General features: G+C 47.8%; 1 long non-coding RNA gene across 1 annotated transcript in view; it reads right to left on the bottom strand.

Moving 5' to 3' along the window:
* Positions 1 to 10,311, bottom strand: part of LOC115099272 — a 67,614-nt gene extending 57,303 nt beyond the window's left edge. Inside the window, exon 1 of the long non-coding RNA XR_003858728.1 lies at positions 9,371 to 10,311. This is a non-coding gene — a long non-coding RNA (uncharacterized LOC115099272). The remainder of the gene's footprint in view (positions 1 to 9,370) is intronic.
* Positions 10,312 to 19,984: the final 9,673 nt, after the last annotated feature.

Here is a 19,984-nt window from a genome sequence, read left to right as displayed (position 1 = left end):
CCCCAGTAACCCCCTCCATTCTGATCAGGGGAAAGAATTATCTTCTAGGCCCTTAGGCTGCAGACTGGATAAGAGTCATCAATAGGGATGGTCCAAGAAAACAAACCGGTAACCGATCCAATGTAGCGGACAGCAAAAAGATGAAAAGATGGAATCGGTAAAAATGGACTTTATTGAAACTTGCCCGACTCTGGCCGAGTTTTGCTCTATCGAGCTGCCTCAGGGGCTTCTTGAACCATTTAACTTGGCTCTATATAGTTTCAATGTGTGTGACTGGGTGCCATTCTATTAAAGAATCGCATTAATACCGCTTGCACAAGTGATTTATCAATTGCAAGTGAAGGTTCCTAGAACACGTCAATATTCGGTATGCTGACTCATGTTCCTTCAACCTCGAAAGACATTGAAACTATATAGAGCCAAGTTAAATGGTTCAAGAAGCCCCTGAGGCAGCTCGATAGAGAGAAACTCGGCCAGAGTCGGGCAAGTTTCAATAAAGTCCATTTTTACCGATTCCATCTTTTCATCTTTAAGAGTCATCAATAATCACACTTGCACGGTGATTTGTTGTTCCAACAATGTAATGCATGTACCGAAAATAAAAGCCTTCAATACTGGAAAGTAGATACAAAGTACAGCACCTGAGAGATGAATCCAGTTAGGTAGACAATTCCTATATTCTGTTACAATGTAGCAATCACCCAACACTTAAAAGTCCCTACTCTCTGGGATAATTTTTTATTCCAATTCATTTTCAGCAAATAGTGTGAATAGTTTGCCTTATAGTGGAACAATTGCACAATATTTACAATGCATTCCTCTCTCTAAAGAAATAAGGTGCTTTGCATGCATTTGTGTGCATGAAATTACCTACTGCATGCAAAGGAGCTTATGCATAAGTAAGTCAATGTAAATAAAAAATGCAGCTGACTTAGCAAAAGTCAGCTGCGTTATTTTATCACGTTTCAGGGCGGTGTAGATAAACCATCGTGTGGATTCAGGATTCTAACTCAGCTACTGATGCCCCCACGATATTAAAGAGCCAAATGATCCAAATTTACCTCCGCCCCGGAAAGCAAAGAAAAGTCCTGGGAATCTTTCCTTACCCCGAACACCCTCTGCCACTGAGGCGGCAGCAACCCCCACAAGTAAAAACACAAAAGTTTTTAAATGCATGAGAATGCCCCCACTCCCTTCTCTAACCCCTACTCCTATCAAGTGCTGTCTGATGAGTCATTTCCCTAACAATGTGGTAGGGGAAATGACCCACCGGACACCACATGCTAGGGGAAATGGCCGGTCAGTAACATTTTGAAATATGGTGCCGACTGGGCCCAGAGCAGGTGGGCACTCTGGGGCCCCACTGAACCCCAATGCTGAAATTTGTAGATACAATGGGAGTTCCGAGGTGCGGGTCCAGCTGCCTTCCCCCCAGACCACCAGGGCATTTTTTTCAGACTGGAGGTGGGGAACCAATAGACCCCAGAGATATGAATGGATATGGACCGATAAGGGGGCTGAGGTGGGATGATGTTTGGGGGGGGGGGGCTTTGAAGAGAGACATTTGCCTTGGGCAGGGGGTTGTATTGTATACATAGGGGAGAGGTTAGGGAAGGGGCAGGGCATCATTATAAATGTTTTTCAATTGTTGTTCTGATCCCATTTGGATCACCATGCAGTCATAACACTGAGAACGTGTGAGACCGGAACATGGTAGAGTCAGCTGAGGAGAGGAAAGTTATGAAATAGGAATGGCGTGGCCATAATCAAATGGGGCCTGCTTTTTATTTTAAAATTAAGGTAAAATATGAGAAATAAAATACATTGGAATGGAAAAAAAAAGAGGAAGTGAGGGCATAAGCTCCAAAAGGTAATAGGAGATTCAAAATCTATCGAGATTTTGTAGAATTTAATGCAGTTTTAAAGAAATTGATTGCAGGCTCCCAGTAATCAGCAAAGTGAGGAGATCTGGAAGGTAGAATTTCCACCCTCATGTTATAAGGTAATCTTTCCACTAGAGGACTTCCTCCAAGCACTGGCGGCAACTCAAGTTCTTATCATTTTATTCATAGCAATAATTAGGATTCGTGTTATGTTGTTCGTACAAACTGAACCTGAGCGTGCCTTGCTGCATTGTTTTATATATCAGAAATGTCATCTCTGGCTGCCAGTTTGTGAACCCAGCCTTATAACAGATGGCAGCCAAAGAAGGAAAGAAAGAAGAAGAAACCCTGTTGTTGCTATTATTACTTCTCAATTAGACTTGAGTACACTGAAGCCTGGGGAGATAAGAAGTGACAGCAGGCAATGAGCGAGCCTGATTTCAACCCACCACTGTCAGGATCTTTCTTGGTTTGCAGAATGAATCAGTAGCTGAAGTCTTCTTTAAGACAATATCGCTCCTCTCTTGGGGGCGACAAAGCGGACTGTTAAACTGTACTTTTAGCAATGGGTGCCATGCCCTTTATCTTCTTCTTGAAGCTGCTGACGTGAAGGAATGGAAGAACGGCCTCCACCCTTATACAGTTAGAGCTGGATTTTCAGGAATTAGTCAAGTGGCACAAGTACCCCAGCCAAGGTCCTTTCTTCCCTGCAGGCTCTTTCTTTAGCAGGCCCATTGTACGCTCCCAGCTTCATCACATTTGGAGCATCCCAGTAACTGAATTACATGGAGCGGGAAGATTATACGAGCCATGGCATCCCCCATCCTGCAGAAGGAACTCCTCTGTTGCAGGCTTCCTGCAGACTCAGATTTCAGCTCACCAAGCACTAAAAGGCAAAGGTCATTGGTGAGAGTGGAGGCTTTACTTTCACAAGGCACCTTCGTTACAGGGGGTGGGGGATGGGAGGGGTCCTTGAAAGTGGGGCCATGGCCATGCATCAACCCTCATTGTTCTATGCCGTCAGAGAGACACCACTCATGACTGGCACTGGCAAAGGAATCTGGAAGCCTGGCTTGCTGTTTCCCATGAATTGGGCACAGAGGTTCCTCTCCATTTTGTTGGAGGAAGGAGAATTATTTCCAGTTCCCTTCAGTCGGTGGTAGTTTTCTAAAATAATTAAACAAATAAGAGGTACTGGGTCAGGGTCAGTGGCAGCCTCCACCTTCCACTTTTTCCCCAATGGAAAAAGGAAGCAAGTTCAAGAATGTTCCAAGTTGGCAACCTGACATGGCCAGGAGTAAAGTCACTGTCTCCAGTGTAGGGAACACTCAACATCTTCACAAGTAATATACTGTAACTCAGGTTTTGGCTCCCAGGATTGTATCTCTTTCCTTCAGGTGAAAGGGAGCAGGGCCGGTGCCAGCTTTTTTGCTGCCCTGTGCGAACAATTACTGTGCTGCCCCCTCCCCCCCCCCCCCCCAGTTCATTCATTCTCTGTCCCTGGCCCACCAAAAAAACACCCAGCTCCCTTCAGTGATACAAACTTTAAAGACTGACATCCCCCCCCCCCCCCCCCCAAATCTATGGCTGGTGCTGGTGCAGTACTGAAAGCAAATTTCTTCCAAAAATCAACTTATGAGGCGAGCAGGCCCAATCCAAAACCACTGTCAATAACTGGATGGCGATACCCAAGCCTGCAGCTCCTGGAGGGATCCTTACACTCATTTTGTGAGAGTTAAAGGAAACTGACCTGACTAGGAGGCCAAAAGTAGACAGGCAGCTAGAGCATTTGTTCCTCATGGTGGTGGTGGTGCTCATTTGAAGCCAAATACTGGAATCAGAGGGTGCCAGTTGACTTTTTGGGTCATACCACCAGATAAGGGGTAGAGACCGGACAGCATTTATCAGGGGCGGGCAGGCTGCTCTTTTATCTATTTTTTTGCCAATGAATTATCCTGCCTTCCCTCCCTAATTGTTGCTTGGTTTGTAATTTGTATAGTCACAGCTGCCGAGAACCTGAGCCCATTTTTATTATCCGTTACCTGGATAGGGTAGGGCTAGTGGTGGGCCAGGGGAGCTGTCACACTAAAATCTGTCTTTGGGAGTGGGAGCAGTGCGATCACCACCTAGGAATTTGAGGCATCCTTAGCTGGCTTGTAGTGAGGGATGGTGAAAACATTTGGCAATGATGTGCCACAGGGTGTCTAAAGCCCAGGAGGGATGAAGGTGTTGCGGGAGTGCGCCCTCATGCCCTCTTAAGAGTGCAGAGGCGCGGTCCCATCTGAAGTAGGATGTGAGCCCTTGGATCACGGTGCGGCTCAGGGAGGCGCCCCAAGACACACCATGAGAGGTGAGCTGGTACGAGCACAGGTGGAGCAGGAGCAAGGCTGGAGCGAAGACAAGGCGAGGATTATCTGGAACAGGAACTAGAAAGGCTCAGACCTCCACCAGACCTAAACGCACCAATGAGATCCAGCAACACAATGCTGATCTCGAGAGTAGCCCTCCTGCCATTTGATAGGCCTTCCGGACCTGTCACTGGGGAACGACGAGTGCGTGAGATCAGACGGAGGCTGAAGGCAGGAACATGAAGACTCAAACGAAGACTCGGGATACTCGGAGGATTCAGACATAGACTTGGATATTCAGACGAAGACTTGGATACTCGGACAAGGACTCAGACAAGGCTTCAGGAAACCCAGAAGACTTGGACAAGAATTCAAGATATTCAGGAGACTCAGACAAGGATTCAAGTTGCTCGGAAGTTTCAGGCAAGGATTCAAGAGTCAGGCGAAAGTACTGGGTGAGAACTGCATCACAGCGCGCCCTACACAGCTGCCCATGGCTGTCGCGGACCACGCTGAACACGAAGCAGACTCCAGGTGAAGACATAGAACTTGAGACTGGAACATGACGAAGATTCAGTTGAGGCCTGCACCGGGGTGACAAGGGAGCTCTGACGATGGACGAGACCAGGGACATCAAGGAAACGAAGTTCAGGAACATGAAGAACACGGAATGAAGATCCATCAAGGCACAGGAGACCACGGAAGATCTGGATCGGAAGGAAGAACGCAGAAGCTGTGCAAACCTGATCTGAAGGCACTGAGGAATGGCAGAAAGGCCCTTTTATAGGGCTGAAGCAGGAACTGGTTGATGACATCACTCCAAAGGGCCGCGGGGCTTTTCCCACTGCTGGCCTTTTAAATACCGGAGAGAGTCGTGCACTCGTGCCTAAGATGAAGCAGGAAGAGAGCAGGCATGTCGGCGGTGTCCCTGCCGCATGGGAGGCCCGAAGGATGGTGGCATCGGTGGCAGCAGCCCTGCCGCAAAGAAATGAGACAGGCAGCAAGAGCAGCTCTGCGCTATGAAGAGGAGACTCCTGCCAGCAGCTCTAGGACCGCAGGGGAGTGCGGAGCAATGCAGCTTGGCCTGCCAAGGGACGGCAGCGGCAGCGGCCTGGCTGGCTGCATTCAGAGTGAAGGTAGGTGGGGAGCTGCCTGCGGCTCGTGGGCAGGCTCACAACAGTACCCCCCCCCCTCAAAGACCCCCTCCCAAGCCTCTTGTCAACAGCTTGGAAGGGTGAAGGTATTCTCCACACCATCAGGGGGATAAGCAAGGGTCCAAGGACAATAGCTGGAACTTCTTGGCGAGGAACTATAGCGATGGAGATGCTTGTAGCTGAAGACATGGTAAAGAAGGTCAAAGATCCAGGCAAGATGTAGACACACACTGAAGACAAGAAACAGGCAAGATACAGGATTTGCAGGTCAGCAAGACTTGCATCTCACGTTCTCATAGTCAAGGTGGCAGAAATCGAAGACAAGGAGTCCAGGATAAACAGGAGGCATGGATGAGTAGTAGCATCTCGGAGAGAGGACCGGTTCTTGGTTCATGGTGGTCAGAACAAAAGTGGCAAGCAGACAAGCATCATCTTCATGGTGGTAGCATGGTAAAGTCGGATTAGTCTTCAAGCATGATTCTATAGATGTGAAGATAGAACTCCAGGAGAGTACATACACAAATTTACAAGCACCACTCACTTTAGGAGGCAGCGGTACCAGGAGGTCTTGGATGGAACTGGGAAGTCTAATGATTATTGCACAGTTGGTGGAGAGTTGATCCTGAAGGCAACTTTTACCTTATGAAGATGGTTGATTCGAGACTGAAGAAGGCAAGTATGAAGAAGCTCGGGATTGCTGCTTCCAGGATTGCAAGGCCAGATGAGAGAAGTCTCTACAGCCTGGTAAAGAGAGTTGCATCGTGGGAAATTCAGGAGTTACTACAGGCTCTCACAAGGTGGTTAAATCGTTCTCAGAGGAACTTGATGGTCAGTAGATGTCGCTGTGGCACTTTATGCCAGGAACTGATTTGTAGGATGGGATTACCCAGATGACTGTGAAGCTGAAGTTCCCTTTAGGACTGAGTCAAAGAGCCACTTAAGGTGGATGAAGCTTCAAGAGACAGGCTCAAAGACAGCAGAGGATTCCAATGGATACGCAGGGAATCCCCACCGATTATCAAGTGCAGCTGATTGTGAACATCCCTGCAGAAGTAAGTCACTGGTGGAAGACACAGGAGTTGGCAAATACTCAATGACAGCTATACAGGAAAGCTTTCTGGGGTGATGAACTGAAGATAACCACATGGGTTCTCACGGATCCAAGGATAGTAAGGTTGAATCGCCATGTGGTGTCAAGAAGACCGGGTCCCTCCAGGAAGATCAATAGTACAGCAGTGCAGGCATACTGGAAGGTGGTAGTTGCAGTCCTTAACCTGCCAGCGAGACAGGGAATCAGGACCTTCCAAATCCTGATTCTAGTGGCTTGGAACGCTGCATGCAGAACACTGGAGGAAACATGACTGCGAGTTCTCTGGATGCAAGATAGCTCACAATGGCGATACTGGGTAGAATCCACTTGCACGGAGCAAGGGCTGGATTGAAGCTGTGGATTCAAGGTGGCTTGCCGTTTTGAAGTCAAAAAGGTGAAACGCAGACCCGGAGAGAAGCTTAAGCTGAAGATGGTGCCAGGACAAGCACCAGGACAGTGCAAGCAGGAGCTGGGTTGGGATCGAGGAGACAAAGACAGGTCAAGGGTGCAGACGCCTCCTGCAGGTCATACGAACCCAAAGACCCAGAGTGTTGATGTGGAGTACTCTTAAATGGAACGTACTCCCTGATGCTCGAAGACTCTTGATGTTGAAGATACTGGATGTGGAACCTGGGTGCAGGCGCCTCCTGCAGGTCATATGGAACCCAGGGAGCTAGACCAACATCGTAGTGGGAAGAATGGAGATGGTCTCTGGAACAATGACAGGAGCCTCCTGCTGGTTGAAAAGGTTCCAGGACGGGTTGGACTCGGAGATAATCTGGATGCAGGCTCCTCCTGCAGGTCGTGGGGTCGTGGGGTCCAGATAACTGTAGAGGAAAGACAAGCAGTAAAAGAAAATAAAAATTGGCTAAAGCAAGTATTAAATGTCCAGGAAACTGGGAGCAAAACCTCTGGGCTAGAAACTGATTATTAGAGTGTCCAGGAACTAAGGCAAAAAATTATCTGGGCAAGGAGCAAAGTTGAAAGGTGTCCAGAAATGGAAGCAAATATTTCCAGGCAATTCAAGACTAACAAAAATGTCCAAAAAATGGAGCCCATCACAGGCACAGCTCACCGAGCTCATGGCCTTCGGATCCTGTTGTGGGAGCGCGCCCTCAGGCTCTGTTAGGAGCCCGGAGGCGAGGTCCCATCTGAAGAAGGATGTGAGCCCTTGGGTCATGGTGCGGCTCAGGGGGAGCCCCAAGACACACCGTGAGAGGTGAGCTGGTACAAGCACGGGTGGAGCAGGAGCGAAGACAAGGCGAGGATTATCCGGAACAGGACCTAGGCAGGCTCAGACCTCCACTGGACCTCCACGCACCAATGAGATCCAGCTTCGCAATGCTGATCTCAACAACATTAACCCCCCCCCCACTTCAAAGACCCCCTCTCAAGCCTCTTGTCAACAGCTTGGAAGGGTGAAGGTAGCTCCGGCTACTCAATAGCGCTTCCGGACCCGTCACTGGGGAACGACGAGTGTGTGAGGCCAGGCAGAGGCTGAGGGCAGGAACATGAAGACTCAGGATACTCGGAGGATTCAGACGAAGACTTGGATACTTGGACAAGGACTCTGGATACTTGGAAGACTCGGAGGACTCAGACAAGGATTCAAGGTATTCAGGAGACTCAGACAAGGATTCAAATTGCTCGGAAGTTTCAGGCAAGGATTCAAGAGTCAGGCGAATGTACTAGGTGAGAACTGCATTGCAGTGCGCCCTACACAGCTGCCCATGGCTGGTCGCGGACCACGCTGAACACGAAGCAGACTCCACACATTAATGAAAAATAAAATGAATTAAACAAACAATTTGTATTAAGGGATGTCCAAATAATTCAATTTTGAAAAATTGTATATGTTTTGGTAATGCCATTCCACAAAATATATGTTGATAATGATGCCCAGTGTGTTTTATGCCTCTTGTGGACTTTGGACAGTTTGTGAAAATATGTGTGGATTTCATTTATTTTTCAGTTTCTCCCAGATTTTTTTATTCGACAAATTTAATTAATGCTAATGTTTGCTTAAGCTGATGGATGAACCTCCTCAAATCAAATGCAGACTCACCTGATATTCAAATTTGGATTTACAAGCTCATGTTTCAGATAAACTTTCATACTCCCTCACTACTGAAAAAGTGAAAATGCTTACACTCGCACAAGCTTGCTCTCACCCTGGCTTTCCAGCAGGAAAGTCTTCTCTGAGCACAGACCACAAGCAAAACGACTTGCCTGAGAGAAAATGCAGGGTAGTACCTACATGTGATGTACTTTCCGGGCCGGCACAGCATAATATCAATTTGCCAGGTCATTCTTGACAATGATCAACTTTAATGGTAGCCAAGAACCGTGAAAAGTAACAATCTTCATTACTACAGTGTTCAAGTCAGAAGTAGAAAGAACCAAGATATGCACTGTGCCTGATTATTCACAGCTCCGTACTGTACAATGTGCTAAAAAGTTGTAAATTCCCCTAGGTAACCTGCAGGCACTCACTGACAGCCTCTGGCAAATGCATTTTACTTTTCATGGAGCTCCTCATAGGTTGAGCAGTGGAAGTGAAACCAGCCTGTCTTTGACATGGAACCATAAATTCACCCCCACCTAGTGCATGAAGGGACGTGCAAACATGCTTTTCTTAGCGAAATAAGAACTACACATCCCTACATGCAATGCCACAAACTTAGGACTGGCTCAGCTTGTTCTTTATGACTTTACTAGATTAGTGATATATGGTGACTCTAAATAAAAGCACGAACATATTTAAAAGAATACACTCCTGATGCATGAAAGAAAATGAATTTGTTAAATGAATAACAATTCTGGACCCCCAAATCAAATCATGTACAATGGCGTATTCCAAACTAGGCATTTGTTAAAGGCATATTTCTGGCTTACCAGGGCTGTATTCTTCGTCTTTATATCTTTGTGACAGAATCTTGCTTTTTTGCATGAATCACTTGAAATCTTGTTAGCAATTTTCAAAGGGATTTTTCTGCACATCTCAAATTGCAGGAGCAGCTCGCCACAATCACTCGTCACTATTCCAGGAGCAGAGAAGGGGGAGGGGTTTCCCAGCTCTCAGAAACCCTAGCTTGGTGCTTCCTATGTTTTAATGTTTATTCTTGACTTTCCTTACAATCTTAAGTAAGTGTGTTTATTCTTTGTTTGCATAGATGGACTTGGATTGAGTGCTGAGAGCCACTCAAGTCTGCTTTAATCCTTACACTTGCCAGCAAATATTTACAGGTTTGGCAGAGTTAAATTGATGCTGCCCAAGTTAGTTTTCTTAAAGTCACAAGATTAAGACCAAAACATTCTCCATCTTTTTTTTTTTTCACTTCTCATAGTAAGTATATCAGATAGAATTTATCTATCCTTATTTATCCACTGACTTCCAGGACACAATTTTTTTTTTTATAGTGGACTAAAAACAAGAAAATTCACCTGAATCCCAACAAAAATGGAGATCCTCTGGATACAAAAGATGAATAGACAAGTCCCTGATTTAAGTATCCCATTCAGAATTTATGAGCTCCTACTAAAAACACAGGTCAAAATCCTCAGTCTTGTCGGACTCAGATCTAACCTTGCTCCCACAAATCCAGGCAGAAGCCACCTCTTTTTACACAGCTTTTGAAGACTGCATTCTCATTGAAAAGACGAACCCAATCGCAGTTGTCCATGCCAGAGCCAGAGCAGCTGCTTTCACCTATGAGCATAAGCACACAATGCTCTGCTTCGATGACTCTGTTGGCAAATGCCCAAAATCTCAGGGAGGAGAGATCAGCCCTCTGCTTCCTACTCCAGCTCCTCCCCTCCCAGGAAGCTTGCAAGGAATTGGAGAGGGTGGATGTGAGCCTGGATTAGACAGAGCACAGTGCCTAACAAAGAAGAACCCTCCCTAACCCAGCCCCCCCCCCCCCATCCTATGTCCAGGGAAAAGAAAAGGGGGGGGGGGAGAATGGAGAGGACAGCAGAACAAAGAACAATTCAGTTTTTGTCTGCTTATTTCTATTTCTAATTTGTGATCCCTTATTCTGTATTTGGTGAGGGTCTGTCTGTGCTCAATAGAGATGTGAATCGTGTGCCAGATCGTCTTAACGATCAGATTCGGCTGGGGGGGGGGGGGGAAATCTGATCGTTAAGATATGTGAATTGGAATCGTTTCGCTAATTTTTTTTTAGGGAGGCCCGCGCCGCTAAAAAAAAACCAACCTACCCGACCCTTTAAATCGACCCCACCCCCCAAAACCTTTTAAAATTACCTGGTGGTCCAGGGGGGCCTCGGGGAGAGATCCAGGGGGGCCTCGGGGAGAGGAGAGATCCAGGGGGGCCTCGGGGAGAGATTTCCCATTCCCAGGCATCAGCTGTTCTAAAAAAAATGGTGCCGATGCATGTGACAGGGTATCCGTGCCATTGGCCGGCCCCTGTCACATGGTAGGACATCAGCCCCTATTATACTATACTCTATAATAGGGGCTGATGAGTAAAGATGGCCGGCGCCATCTTTAAAGATGGCGCCGGCCATCCAGTGCTCCTACCATGTGACAGGGGCTGGCCAATGGCACGGATACCCTGTCACATGCATCGGCACCATTTTTTTTTACAACAGCTGATGCCTGGGAACGGGAAATCTCTCCCCGAGGCCCCCCTGGATCTCTCCCCGAGGCCCCCCAAGGCCCCCCAGGACCACCAGGTAATTTTAAAAGGTTTTGGGGGGGTCAAGAGGGTGGGGTCGATTTAAAGGGTCGGGTGGGTTGGTTTTTTTTAGCGGCGCGGGCCTCCCTAAAAAAAAAGGGTCAGGAGGGTGGGGGAGGCTAAGGGGGGTCGATTTAAAGGGTCGGGTGGGGGTTTTTTTTTATCGGGCCATCGGCGCCATTTTAATTAGTGGCAGCCAAAATGGCGCCGATGGCCCGAGAGCGGGAGATCGCGCTGGGGCCCCCCCCCCCCACTGGACCACCAGGTAATTTAACATTTGGGGGGGGGTTCGGGAGGGTGGGGGAGGGTAAGGAATTGGTTTTAAAGGGTCGGGGTGTGTTTAGGGGTTGTTTTGGTGTGCCGGTTTTCCCGCCCTCCCCCAAATAATTCCCGTGCCCTATTTAACGATACAATACAAATGCCCCTGACGATAAATCGGGGGCATTTGTATTGTATCGTGCACTCTAACGATTTAGGAATTTTAATCGTTCAAAAACGATTCACATCCCTAGTGCTCAATGTGTGTGACGGAGGTGGAGTATTCTGCTAGCTTGTAGGTTTTATGTAGGGATCTGTAGTAGTCCAGCTTGTTCTGTTTTCCCCCTAGAAGATGCATTGGTGTTTTAGGCCGAGGTGAAATATTTAGTGTTGCCTTTTCATGTGGGGCTGTTCTGTTTGAGTTCTGGGAGTTAATGCTGTGTTGATTTGACAGGCTTACTATATAGGTTCTGAGTGACTTTTTAACAGGGTTTGTGTGTTACTTCATAAAATGCCTGAAAATTGAGGGCTTTGTGTCACTGTGACTGAAGTGACAACATAATTTGAATGATTTTCCTATAGTGAGTAGAAAAGGGGAAAAATTCCAGTTCCGCCTGGCCAGCCATTTTCAGAGATTACATTCAATCAATGTACTACGATTATCTTTTAACTGATAAATTTAGGTATTTCTTGGGATCTTTTTTTTTTTTTTGCTGTCTGCAAAAATTACAGAAAACCTATTCATCAGACCCTCAGGGCCGGAGGAACCACTAGGTGAGCTAGGCCTGTGCCGAGGGCGCCAAGATTTAGGAGGCGCTGCCGCCGCTCGCAGCCACTTCAGGCAGCAGAATTTTGAAAGGGCAAAAAGTGCCCCTTCAAAATTCTGCCCAGCCCCTGCCTCAACCTGCTTCCCTCCCCCCCCCCCCCGCTCCCGGGGCCTCGGCTGCCACTAACCAAAATGGCGCCGGTGGCCTTTAGCCTTACCATGTGACAGGGGCCAACCAATGGCACCGATAGCAAAATAGGTGTTTCAGAAATCATGTCACAATGTCTGCAGGGCCAGTGCAAGGGGATTGGGCGCCTAGGCACTTTCAGCTTTGCGCCGCCCACAGCCCCGCCCCCGGTCGCAGCCCTGACTCTAGGGGCAGGGCCCACATGCCGCCACTCCCCCAACCTCCCAACCTCCCCCTCCAGCCCCCCAAAAAACTCAGAAAACACCAGGTCCAGCGGGGAGCCCGGGAGCGATCTGCCACTCCCGGGTCGTCGGTTGCCACTAATCAAAATGGCGCCGGTGGCCTTCAGCCCCTACCATGTGACAGGAGCTACCGGTGCCATTGGTTGGCCCCTGTCACATGGTAGGGGCTGAAGGCCACCGGTGCCATTTTGATTAGTGGCAACCGACGACCCGGGAGTGGCAGATCGCTCCCGGGCTCCCCGCTGGACCTGGTGTTTTCTGAGTTTTTTGGGGGGCTGGAGGGGGAGGTTAGGAGGGTGGGGGAGTGGCGGCATGTGGTCCCTGCCCCTGGAGTCAGGGCTGCGACCGGGGGCGGGGCAGTGGGCGGCACGAGGGGGGGTGGCTCAAGGCTGAAGGTGCTTAGGGCACCCAATCCCCTTGCATTGGCCCTGATGACATTGTGACATGATTTCTGAAACACCTATTTTGCAAAATAAAGTTTAATATTTAAAAGAATGGAGGTCCATAATCAGCTGCTGTGCTAGTTATCCGGTTATACATAACCGGATAACTAGCAGGGTGTATTAGGATACTGCAATGAAGAAGCTTGTACAGGAGAAATGCAGAGACTGCCTCTTGGCTCATTAGCCCTGTGTTGATTTTAAGTTTCTGCTAATGCAGAAAGATGTACAGCACTGCAGCCTGAGGAGCACAGGAAAAAGGAGAGATAGAAAGAGGGAGAAGGGAAGGGCGCTGCCACTTGACGGGTAAAGAGGGGAGCCAAAGAAGGGACTGCTGCTGTGCAGTAGGTTGCGAGGTGGCAGAGAGAGAGGGGCAGCTGCTGCTGCTACTGGGCAGAGTGGTGGAGGAGAGGGGACTCCTGCTGCTGGGCAGGGGGAGGTGAGGGCAAAATTGGGATGTAAGAGAAGTAGTGAAAGAGGGGAGAAAGAAGACCTAGGGCAAGTAGTTGGGGGGGGGGGGGGATGTAGGGCAAGGAGTAGGGGAAGAAAGAAGGGGACTTAGGGCACAAAATGGATATGGGATGCAGGTCAAGGAGTGGGGAGAGATGGGACCATTCAGAGCACAGCTTGGAGTAGAGTGGAGGAGAGGGGGCTACAGGGGAAGAGAAAGGGATTGCTGGGCATGGGGAGGGGGAAGAGAAGGAGGGGTTGCTGGGGAGGAGGGGAAAGAGCCAGAGAGGGGTGCTTTGCTGAAGATGCCACCACTATAAGGACAGGTGTGCCTTTGCTGCTACAGGAGACAGTGCTGTGTCAGAGCAGACCTTGGTAAGTGAAAGGGGGAGGGTGCAGAAAAAGCTGATCCTGGCTCTGGTCCATGCCACAGAAATCACATGTGACACACTGTACAAGGGTCTCACAGATAAGGCCTTCCACAAACTCCAGATAATATAGAAGGATGCCCATATCTCACCTCTTTTACACAAACTACACTGGCTACCAGGCCCTTACAGAATCAAATTCTGATTTTCAAGGATCTAAAAGGAGCCGTACTTATCCTTTTGTATGCCTTTTAGACCACTAAGATCCTCATTTGCAGCCTCCATAGCACCACCTTTTGCAATCGTTTCTACCCAATCTAATGGTAAATACTATCTGCAATGTTATGGTTTTTTCCTTATTTATGATATGCAACGTTTGACTCTTATTCAGTAAGGGGCGGAAAATGCGCGTCCAACCCGCAGCACCTACTAGCGCCCTCAACATGCAAATGCATGTTGATGGCCCTATAAGGTATTCCCGCGCGATACAGAAAGTAAAATGTGCAGCCAAGCCGCACATTTTACTTTAAGAAATTAGCGCCTACCCAAAGGTAGGCGCTAGTTTCTGCCAGCACCGAGAAAGTGCACAGAAAAGCAGTAAAAACTGCTTTTCTGTGCACCCTCCAACTTAATATCATGGCGATATTAAGTGGGAGGTCCCAAAGAGTAAAAAAAAAAGAAAAAAAAAATTTTAAATGGGCCAGCGGCTGTCGGGTTGAAAACCGGACGCTCAATTTTGCCAGCGTCTGGTTTCCGAGCCCGTGGCTGTCAGCGGGCTCGAGAACCGATGCCGGCAAAATTGAGCGTCAGCTGTCAAACCCGCTGACAGCCGCTGCTCCGGGTCAAAAGGAGGCGCTAAGGACGCGCTAGTGTCCCTAGCGCCTCCTTTTGCCTGTTTCTACCGCACCACCTAATTTAAATACAGAATTGCGGGTACAGGCGAGTGGCCTGTGCGCGCGCCGGGAGAGCGGGCATTCGTCTGCTCTCCCACAGATTTTACTGAATTGGCCCGACAGTTTGTTAACTATCATCTATATACCCATCCAAGTTCAGCATTCACCCTGTTTAATGTATTTCCCTTCTGTCACACGTTACATGTAAACCGATATGATGTTTCGACGAATACCGGTATAAAAAAAAAAAACTTTAAATAAATAAAAGAACCTGCTGACCATCCTTTTCGGGAACTGCACCTGCCATATGGGACACTTTCTCAGTAGGGCTCCACCACGTGAATGATTGCTCCCACTTTAGGAAACAAGTAAAAACCTGGATCTTTTAGCATACCTTTAATGTCTAATTTATAACTACCTCCATCCAAGAAAGCAGCTGAAACTTGCCCCACAGGCCCACACATGCTTTAGACTGAAAATATCTGCGATAACCTATTATTTTGCTGAGATGTTATTTATTTTTAGTCATTTGTGTTGATTTATTTCAAATTTAGTCCTTACTGTGCACCTTCTTCTGACTAGAATTATTAAGATGGTACCAACATTTGATTATGTAAAGCCACAATGATTGCTTACCTCACGGGGTGTTCCTGGGACCGGGTCCGACCTGGCAGGAGCTCTCCCTAGTGCAGACTCCATTGGTCCTCAGGTTCTTGGCGCCTGGTGCCTCCACAGGGAGAAGAAGCTGTTACCGGGTGGGATTTCCCTCCCTTCACCCCAGGAAAACAAATGGGGCTGTGAACAAGGCTGGCAGTATGTACAAATATATACAGGTTTATTAGACTATATAAGTATATTCATTTCTACATGACTATATACATCTCTAATAGAATATCAAACAGCACACTTGTTAGGATCCCCAGCTGCGTACGTCTACGGCCGGGTCCCTTACCTCTGCAGGCAGGCGACCTACTCCAGTTCCCCCCCATCGCCGCTCCTCGAAGGCTGATGCCGACCGCCACTACAGTGGCCTGCTTTCATGGCGTTTCTGCATGCTGCCATGCTGAGCTCTGGGTCCCCCCCCCCCCCCCCCCCCCCCCCCCAGGTGTGCTCATGCGCCATTGCTGTAAATTTAAAGGGCCTGCGGCAGGAAAGTTCCCCACAGCTCACGAAAATGACGTCAGACAGGGTGGGTATATATAGCCTGCCCTGCCACTAGTACTTTGCCTCAGCATCGGGTCCATTTCAGACTTGAGTGTGAGTTCTGTGTTCCTGATTCCTGCCTGATCCAGCGTCCCTGCCTTGCTCCCTGTTCCTGAATCCTGATCCAGTTCCAGCCTTGCTTCCTGTCAGGATTCCTGATTCCAGCGTTCCTGCCTCCTTGTCCCTTCGGATTGATCTTCTGGTTCTGACCCTGCCTGCCTGGCTCTGCTTGACCTCCGCCTGCTCTGACCTCCAGCCTGTTTCTCTGTTTCCGCTTGTTCGCTGCCCGTCCTGACCTCTGGCCTGTTCCTGGTTCCACCTGTCTGCCGTCTACCTCGACTTCTGCCTGTCCTATGCTGCTTCAGCCTCTCCCTCTGGTTCTACGCCTTGAGAGACCCCCACCTAAATCCTGCCATTCCCGGTACCCAAGGGCTCAACCTGCGGGGAATGAGGGCTGGTATAGGTGAAGCTCCAGTAGGGTCGTCTCCACCCATACCACCTCCCAATGATGAGGATCAACAGGGGTTCACTCCTGGTGGTAGTGCCAACCTCATCTCGGCTCAAGGGTCCACATTCCCAACAACACTTATCTACTTGTTCTGTCCCCAGCAGTGGGTACATGTTTGTATATGTACATATTGTAGTTTAACTCTGTTTAGTGCGGTCCTCCCTTCTGAGGATTCTTAATATTGAAACACTTTTTGTAACCCATGATAAAAGTCTGTGAGCCTTTGCCTTTAAGAGGAGCCTTTGCCCTTAAGAGAAGCTCCCTCCCCCCTCCACTTTCTCTCACTGTCGGAAGAACTTGAATGCCCCTCAATCTAACTTGAGTCTTCCTAGGTGCCTTATAGGCTCAAGGGACTGCCCTTCATGCTCCCCCTGTGTCACATGGTTCTTAGGTTCACTGCCATTGGACCTTGCCCCCTGCCCCCAGCTTATGGAGGCATTTCCTTTAGCAGCTCTCGACGAGAGTTCAGTCTTGCCCGTGCTTGTTTCTGAGCCATCAGCGCTCTGTAAAACCCTGTGAAACGATTGGGTTTTTTACCTTTTCTCTTCGTCTGAAGACTAAATCAGCCTCATATCCCTCAAGCTTCCTACCTCTACTATAAACTAACTCCTGCAACACAAGAGACCTCCTTCTCCCTCCTGCTATCCTGTCTCCAGTTACCAAAGATCTTTGCCCTGGGGCTTGCGTTTGAGATGTAACAATTGTAAGTAGAATTTACCTGTACAATAAATAATTTCAAACTTAAAGAATCTTTATCTTGAGGACTGATTGGAGAAAAAGTTTAGCTGCCTGGATGGCAATCTCGGATGTCTGCCTAACCCAGAACACTACTCATGGTTAATAGTCTCAGGCCGCATAACTATATACATTTCTAGAAGGTAGCAAGAACATTTAATATTTGGCAATTTAGGATGTTGGCCCCCCACTGTATACCACCATATAGAATAGAAGGGACCTCTTGTGTTCCCGCTTAATCAAGTATTATTATTATCCTTCCCTTTTTATCCCAAGTCTCATCCATATGAAAAGATGCAACTGGGCTGGTGGGAAGTTTTGGTCTGGGGGATCATTGTATCTGATCCTCTGCCATCTCCTCAGTGCCACTTCTACTCTACTGAAAGGTCCATGCCAATGCTGAGGTCCATGTCCTCATGGGGACTGACTCCAATTCCTGGGGTCCACACCCTCCTGGAGAACCCAGCTATGCCTCTGTGCCTGCTGCTGGGGTCCCTTTTTTCTTGAGAAACTTCTTGGTCTGCCACTGGAGTGTACACACTCCTGGGAGACCACTTGATCTGCCACTGGGTTCCACACCCTCCTGGATGACCACTCAATCTGCCACTAGGGTCCACACCCTCCTGGTGTACTGCTTGATCTGCCACTGAGGTCCCCTTGCTCAAGGGGGACCCAGGGTCACATCCCGATCTGCCGCTGTGGTCCCCTTCCTGCTGGGAGACCATTCAGTCTGCCACTGGAGTCCATATCATCCTTGGGGACAGCTCAGTCTGCTGCTGGGGTCCCCTTTCTCAAGGGTACATGGGTTTTTTCTTAGCTTGGGCTTACAACTCCACTAGGCCCATAGATTCTTTTTAGCATTCAGTGATTCAGGCCCTCCACAGTCTCAGCTTTCAGTGATTTTAGCTCTGCTGAGCTCATGGCCAGTCATTCACTGTTACCCAGCCTGGATAGGTCACCTTCTCTTAGCCAAAAGGCCAAGACTCAGGCAGGACCATGGAAAGAGAATATGTTCAAACCCTTTCATCTTGCCTGGCTTTTTTTCTGTTGTCTGAGAACTGGGTACCCAAGAATCTGACTCCCTTTGTTAGTCAGTGAGAATCTGTTTGCTTCCTAGGAATGTTTTTTCAGTACATTTCTTTCAAAAATCCCTTTCTCCTTCAGAATTCTAAAATTTAGGACTTTTCCAGTCATAGTTCTGTAATTTGGGATTTTGCTATCCCTTAATTTAAAGTGATATTTCACTGCAAGTTACCAACAGTAGTCCAGGGGGCTGTGACATGCAAATCCCCTACCTGAATCTGACTCATCTATTCAATGCTCATTTAAGCACCTTCACAGTAAGAGGTCTGGCAACCTTTTCAATCTCATTCTGGGTTTCCTGGGCTGGCATAGCTGCATTGTCCTTTTTTTTTTCTATGCTGCAGTTCACTTAAATGGTAGCATGCTCTTGAACCCCCATCTCCCTTGGAAGGTAAGTTTCAATTGTATGTTGCATTCCTAATATGTTGAACCCTGCCTTGGGTAAACTTTGTATTCAAAAAGGCCAGTAATAAAATTAATTAATTAATTAACTAATTAAGCAATAAATAAATAGAAGTTTATAAATGTGCTAGATGGAAAGCACTGTAAACAAACGTCATCCTTTTATCCATAGATCAGTTCAAGCTTCTCCAAATTACCTTGCCAATGAGCCTCAGTCCTGCTCTGGAAGAACTATATTTTAGGGAGAGAGGATAATTCAGTCTTTGTGTCTTTTAAATCTTTGAGCTCTCTGCTAAGAATACCAATAATGATGCCAATTACTATCAAATTGTGATAGTACTTTTCTAGTGATGTGGACATCTTTTTGCTGAGAATTGAACTGAGATCACCAAAACATTTCATGTAAGCCACCAAACGGCTTCCAGATGACATCAAACAAACAGTGCACCCTGTGAGGTTCCATCTAGAGACCTTGCAACACCAAAATATTTAACACCTACTACCCCACTAACCTCAGCCATGACAGCATGAGAAGTTCCCTGCCACAGGAAGGCACTGTTTGGAAAAGCAACAACATCAGCAGGACCATGCAGGTGAAGACTGGAGCTGTGTCACCCCCAAGGAGTCCCGATGTGGAGGAGGCTACTTCTGCCTGTTCTTGAGAGATTTGAGAGTAAATATGGGTGTAAATGAAGAGGTGTGTGTGTGTGGGTGTATGTGTAAATGAGTATATGTGTGTCTATGGTCATATGCATGTGTGTATGTGTGGCTGACCCTTCAGTTAGCCACTAGATGGCTCTAGGTCCCTTACCATCAGGACTAATAACAGCCTAGAGGGATTTTCCATTCCTGTTAAGTCTCTCCAATAAGCTGACTGTGATTGATTATCCCAAGGGCATAAGGTGGAACTAAAGGTGCAGAGAGCATGGTCATTTTGGGTTAGCTCTTGAAGAGTTAGGAGCTATTTTTCCTTTCACCCTGCTGACTTGGGCCCACTAACCCAACTTGGTATTTTTTTCCTGAATTTCTAGGCGATCCCTCATCAGTAATCTCTCTATCTGAGAGAGTCTACCCCATTTTTGGAAGAGAGACTTTTGAAAGTTTTGGTCAAGTTTTGATTAGTTGTTTTTGATTCTGGGGAACATCCTATATTCTTTGGAATGGGGAAACCCCTCAGCCCAGAAAGCAGGGACTATGGACCTGTAAGCTATCCCTCTACTCCCTAGAGCAGAGCTTTCCAAACTTTTCATGTTGGTGACACACTTTTTAGACAAACA

The sequence above is a fragment of the Rhinatrema bivittatum genome, chromosome 9 (assembly GCF_901001135.1).
Source record: "Rhinatrema bivittatum chromosome 9, aRhiBiv1.1, whole genome shotgun sequence".
In the NCBI taxonomy this organism is placed as follows: domain Eukaryota; kingdom Metazoa; phylum Chordata; class Amphibia; order Gymnophiona; family Rhinatrematidae; genus Rhinatrema; species Rhinatrema bivittatum.
Note: the sequence above shows the minus strand (reverse complement) of the source record. Positions and strands in the feature narration are given on the sequence as shown.